The sequence below is a fragment of the Bradysia coprophila genome (genome assembly GCF_014529535.1).
Source record: "Bradysia coprophila strain Holo2 chromosome X unlocalized genomic scaffold, BU_Bcop_v1 contig_20, whole genome shotgun sequence".
NCBI lineage: Eukaryota > Metazoa > Arthropoda > Insecta > Diptera > Sciaridae > Bradysia > Bradysia coprophila.
Window position 1 is genome coordinate 6202586 of NW_023503307.1, and position 7088 is coordinate 6209673.

The following is a 7088-nucleotide window of genomic DNA, read 5'->3' on the forward strand; positions in this document are numbered from 1 at the left end:
CTCTGTTTTTGGTATTAAATCGGGCACTTCATGGAAAACCCAAAAATGTTTTATGCCATTAAAGAAAGATCACTACGTTAGTATCTACTCTTCTTCTTCTTCTTTTTTTATTTGAAAGGTACATTAAGAAACAACCCTTTTCGATATTTTGCACTCCCAAAAGGGTTTTGTTTTTCAAAGATTCGTTTTTTTTGTCTTATATTTTCATTTGGGTTATATCTGCAAAACACCAAAGTCGTTCAGGTTGTAAAATACACGCTCATTTATTCCCAACTGATTTACAACCATGTTTTGTGTTTAGAAGAGACAGACGTCAATTGCTGTGGAAACATAAAGTAAAGTATTTTGCATCTATATGGGGTTGAGTTCAGCTTGGAATTTTATGAGTAAATAAGTATTTATATGTACCAACTACGTTTATGCACGTATCGTAAATCGGTGAATTGTTCGATGAAATCTTATTTCGATTTTATTTGTTATACAAAATTGAGAGACTTAAATTTGTAAGATTTGCACATTATTTCAATTCGGTCTTTTCGTAATACCACCAAACCAAAACTGAATTAGTAGTAGTCAATCGGTCAATAATAATGAGGTGCCAGACACATGAACAGATAAACCAACTCCAATTTTAAACCTACTTAGCAGCTGGTAATTTAACATTAAAAAAATAACAATCTAGTACTTCATTGTTATACTTCTATTAAAAGTATGTTAGAACTCTAAATTCAATTTTATTAGGTAGATGGTGCAGTGATTGATCAATACTCTGAGACATCAATAAATGACGTCAAGTCGTAGAATTCCACTTTTAGGAGACTGAGAAATTACAAGAAAAAGCTTGGACGGACGAACTTTTTAATTTAGGAAAATTTGTAAATTTTGTCCAGATTCAAACGAATCAGTGATTCGTAATCACCCCATAAATAAAGAAACGGACGAGATTCAGTGTTCTCAATAGAATTCTTTTCGGTTGCTGAACTTTTTATTTATGACACATATGCCATATTATTAGCAAATGTGGTGAATCTACGTGTCCTTCTACTGTACTGTTCAAGGGACGTTTCCGTTTGCAGCCACAAATTTTCCAAAAACTTTTTCAAAATTACCGATTCGTGTAAATATTTCGCTAACATTCTTCTCATAGCTTAAAAAGAAATGATCAAAAAGTTGCGCCATAAAGCAAGCCACATTTTCCATCTCGAAATTAGATAAAATATCTCAATTCATTGAAATTCCACAGGAGATTAATTTGGCCTCCAGCCAAAAACCTGATAATAAGGGTCCACAAAGAAGAAAATACATACATCGCCCATCAATGTACCGTATGCAAATATACAATTACCTTAAAAGGGATTTATATTATTATGTCTTTAGGTTGATTATGTTGCCTGAACACGAGAGAGAGAGAGAGAGAGAGAGAGAGAAAGAGAGTTGATTTGGAGTATTTACCATTCAATCTACATGGGGCTCGCACATATTATATACAGATTCAATGTATATTTTATCGCAACACAGAAAATGTTCAATGTTTTTAGCTAAATGTCAACGGAATGATGGACAAACATAGGTAAATTCCTTTGTTTGTCGGAAAACAATGCCCCGGTCCCCATTCTCGAACTCATAATTTAATCATATAAAATATAATCTCATACGCCAGTAAAAGGTTATTACCAGGAATGTAGCAATTTGTGAGGTAAGGTCATTATATGAAATTTAATATCGCCCATTTAATGATGAAAGTTTATGTATTTGTGGGTGCTCTCGTGTGCGATTCCTCTAATAAAAGACAGAGTGGAATTTTTTGTCATCACCATAATCGTTAAACTGAGGAATTAAAAGGGATGAATTATTCGAGCGATATACAACATAGCGATGGCTGTCACGTATAACGTTTTTTTTTTAATTCTTTCACTATACTTGTGCGAGCAGTCCGTTGTACAATATAAAACATTTTTTATGTTTAAGCAACGTTGTAAGTTCGCAGTTAAATCAAGTCTTTGTTGTTGGATCAATAACATTTGTATCGATTGTTGCATCGTCTGTGCCATTACAAAATTATAACCATCTACACATCATTCATTGTTCTTGTAACATTCACTTTAATCTCCTTCTGTAAATGTATGTACTTCGTCTGATAAGAAGGAACGCGACTAGTATAAATCAAAAATCCGCTTAAGGAGACATTGTTTCAATAAGGTAGGTATTCTTCGAACAATCGGCTAGTCATCCCATCAGGAGCTTTGAAAAGCATATTACCGATTTTTGGGAAACTAGCTCCAGCGGTTATGTTATCAAAAATTCATAACTATAGCTCGTGTGAGCTCCACAAGCGTCCAAAACTACAAAGAAATTCTACCACTTTATAAACAACTCTACCACTGACACAACACTTGGGAGAGAGGTGAGTTATACCTCGTTGAACTCGTAGTGAAACAAGGATTCCATCAGTACCCTGCCTTTCAAAATTCCGAATGCCTTGGATTCATCCTTTCGAAATTTGCAGGTCGATTGGGTTTGTTTTTGGACAATGATGCAGCGAGAGTTATTGTTTGCAAGAATCTCTAAACGTTTTGGAACCGCAGGTCTAACCCGTAATGACAGAAAGAAACCAGACGAGATGTCTTTGATCCAATTAGGTCACGGCAAAGCTTCTTTTTTGACACGTAGGAGTCAAAATCGTTGTTAGAAAGACGGAAATATAATCATTATGTAACAGCTTCGAAATGATTACCATTTCACACCGTTTGCATTCGAAACTCTGGGTTGTACGGTCCAGGCACCAAATTATTTTTAGACGGATTGGGTTCATTGATGAAAAAATGAACTGGTGAACCTCCAAATCTTTAAATTTCCTCTTACCAGAAATTTCTATATCCGTTCAGCGTTGATCTCTTGATCTTGCACATTCGAATAGGACCCTGTGGTCTTTCCGGAAGAGCTTGAACGTTGAATCACTAACAGTGGAATGACCCACTTGGATTCCCCTTTTTGCCCTACTTGTTCAATACGTTGATACTTTGTGTGCACATTGTATCAATGTATTGAACAGCGCCGGACGGCCGTCCGATATGTGTTAAACTTATGATTAACAACAACCACCGTCGCCGGACTAAGTGACTGGACTAGCTACTAAATTTTGCGTAATTTGTAAATACATGTAAGGAGGATGCAATACAATGTGACACAATATAATGCCACAAGGAGAAATCAATTACCTGGTGACAACCAGCTGTCCGGGTTTCATCTAATAAATCATCTAAATTACCTGACTGAGTGAGACTCATGTCATTCATACCACGCCTCGCATTGCCTTAGAAGTCGGCGCCCCTGACCGCACGTCACCTGATGTCACTCGCATTACCTTGTTTGAGCCACTCTACAAGGCATTGTCCATTCCGTTTGTTCCGTTCACATCACGTTTTTGAATTCTCATAAGAGGACCTCCAACAGTCTCACATTTGTGGACCTCCAACGGTCACTCATTCCCTCGAACGTGCTACTCAGCTCGTGCAAGGATGATAAAATTGCTTCATTATGAGGCTGCTGTCATCATCGACGTATTCGAAGTTGATTGCCGTTTACATATTTGTATTGGCATTCCTGTTTACTTCATATCTTCCTTTGATTTCGTTGTGACCCGTCCAGAATTCAGCAAACTTCCGTTGTTTTCCTTCCTGTTGGTTCTCTCGTTCTCATAGTGCAACTTTTGATAGGTCATGAGCAATCAGCCAAAGCGCCTCCCTCGTGTCGTGTGCGTCACAATCGCGAACTATTTAATCCACCTACTACCACCTACTACAAGCCACCTTCTATATCCGTTCAGCGTGGTAACTTAGTATTCTTAGTAAGCACTTATGTTAAAAAGCCTTAAACCTTTAATCTAACCTTAAACCAATGTCGAAGATGCCAAAACGTCGACCACTATATTAGTAAAGTTTCTTTCAAATGTTCTAAATTCGAATATTCAACTTGTACTGCAAGGGAATGCTAATTAGGAAATATTTTCATTTTTTTTTAATTTTTATCACATTTGGGCGCCAGCTGCCCTCGTTGGTGGCTTAACCTTTCTGTCTTTTCAGAATATATTATTCCCCATTTTTGAACTGGTTATTGATGACGAATTGTTATTGTAGCTTGTTAAATTCTAGTCGCTTCTCGTCTGTCTCCATTTTTAAATCGGCGACTTTTTATGTGACAATGAAATTTTAATCTTTAATGGTGTGTGAGCCTGGTCTGTGATAAAGGTGGTTCATCCCAAACGACAACAACAAAGAAAAAAACAGATAAGTCAAATCTCAATCCCATGTTATGTATTACGAATCTCTAAAATCCCATTCCGCAAAAGTTGTGTTGCTACACAATAACACACTTGCCGCAATAAATCACACAAAACAAAACATAAAGTGAAAATCCAAACATCTTTAATAGTCATTTGATAATCACATCGATCAATGCAAAAGTCATTTACGAAATTATTAAATCGAGTGAAAATTTAAAATTCACTTTCTGAAAATGTTTTATCGTTTTATGTTCTCTCTTCCACTTTTTTTTTCTCGGTTCGGTTTTATAACGCTTGATAATATGGATGGGTTTCCGTTTTGTAAAATTTTTTACATTTGTGTCTCTAATGTTAAATAGGGAAGAGTGAGGGTGCGAAAACTTTTTTTTATGTTAGTGATGCGAAAATCCCTATTTTGTCCGCTGTCGTTGTCGAAGCTGGTATGCGAAGCGTTGCTGCCGCTCAGAAAGAATTGGTTCTGAAACAAAAGTGAGGACATTTGAAGCTGCGTTAGAAATATGCATTTGATTTTAAGGAGAACTGGAGAGGGTGTTGTAACTACAAATCGTTTTTTTTGGTAAAATATAGACCGATTTTTGAATTTGAATTTTAATGAACGAAAAATTAACGGAACAACATCCTTATTAACGTAGATCATCGGCCGTTCTACCTTCCAATTCCAACATTTTTTCGGCGTTGAGAATGGACTGTAAGTCATCATTTTCGTCGTCCTCCTTGATCGACGATCGTGTTCGGTTTCGGTGGATTGTCGACTGCCTTTTGGAGTTTCTTGATGACTTTGGCACATCTAGGAAATACTAGACATAGTATAGAAATGACATAAGCGTTCGTTCCCGCTTATGTCATTTCTATTTCACTTGTGGTACTAAATTTGGTGAGTGAATGTGACGTTTTTGGTACACCAGGATGAAAATAATCATTTTCTCTCCTAAAATGGCGGGTTCATCCATATTGCGTGAGAAAGTAATTATTTTCTCACGTACAATGGCTGAATACCAAAACACGTTATGTACTTCATTTTCTTCAAACTGGACAAAAATGCGGATTTTCGCAAAACGCAAGCATGAAATAGTTATTTACGCATCTGTTGTGGACGGTTCATTTTAGGCACCTTTGTTGGTCCCCCTCACTTCGTTCGGGCTACAACTCGCGAAATTGCCGTCCACAACAGATGCGTACGTATACAACTTTTCAGGCTGAGTGCCTAAATTACGAGAAAAATTCCGTAATTTATACTTAAGGCATAAAAAACGTTGTGTTAACCTCGGAGTGAAATATTTTCTCCACTTGGTCAACAAATAACTATTTTCTTCATTATTTATATTTTTTGTGGGATATTTATGCCAGCCTGTATGACATTGTGTGTGTTGGGCTGGGAAAAGGATGAAGATATTTTTGTTTTTCGAAAATAAAAAAAAACTTTGAACGTAGTTTCTCGAAAAACAATTTTAAATGGATATTTTGTTGGTTGTTTCGTAGTGTATGTACGTTGGCTGTTGTTCGTAATTTAACATTTTACTCTGTCGAAGGGATACATTTACAATAAAACACCTAACCCACAGAAAACGCACCGAACAAAAAAAACAATCGAAAATGTAATTTTACTGTCAGAAAATGTTGTTTATATCAGAAAAATGTGTTTCGATTCAACGTGGTGATGATGAGGGGTTGTATATCAGTGTAAATATTTCAGATACAAATTTGACAGTTAATTATCTTTTTATTTTGCGTAATCACGAACAGTTGTTTTACCAGTGATTCCTAGTAGATGAATAATAGGGAGATTGCGATTTTCAATTATAGGTCGACGTAAAAGTTGGAAATCGTAAGTAACTTTTGCATACAACTTATAGGTCACACGTTTTACCTCAACTTATAGTCTCAGTCATAAGTGAAAATAGCAATATCTCTAGTATATGCGCTATACATGTGTAATGTATTGTGTATATATGTGTTTTACTGCCGACGTTTTAGACGTTTTATTTAAAATAATTTCTTCCTCCTTCATATTGATATGTACTGACTCTATGGGATATGATTAGGTATACGCGTTTAAATTTCACAATTTCAAACATTTAGTCATTTATCATTCAAGTGAATTTACAAGGACCGAACCTCATCGGCAGTTTACACCTTAGTTTTGAATATAATATCCTAAAAGCTTCAACTTCCCCAGTAAGGACTATTCATTCTTAGGTGGAAAGAAGTTTCTCTCCATCGTTTTTAGGTGGGAAAAGAAAATGATAATTTTCTCACCCGCTATTTTAGGGGAGAAAATGATTATTTTCTCACTAAAAATGTCGTCTCGCAGAATGACAACCAAACGCCATTTTCACAACGGTTCATAGTCAACAAAATAAGGATTTTCTCATCGCTAGCATTAAAAATATATAGAACGCCTAACGTAAAATCATTGTATTTGATGGTCACTTTTAGCAACTATATATTAAACTGCAAATAATTCCATCAAATCGAACACAGGTAATTACAAAAGCTTCGATCAGCTTCGATCTTTCCTCAAAAAAATATCCTTTTTTCACGTAAACGTACAACGTACAAGAGAGGGGGCATGATAATAGGATTACAGTGGAAGAATTATAACAAGTTACATTTTTAGCCCCGTACGAAGTACTGGGGGCTTATAAGATTAATATGCCGTTTGTAACACGTCGAATTGGAAGCAGACAGTAAGGGCAAAGCATTTGGTTATGTTCATAGATGACGTCCGTCCGTCCGTCCGTGACCCCTCTAGCTTGAGTAAATCACAACCTTTTTTCAAAATTCT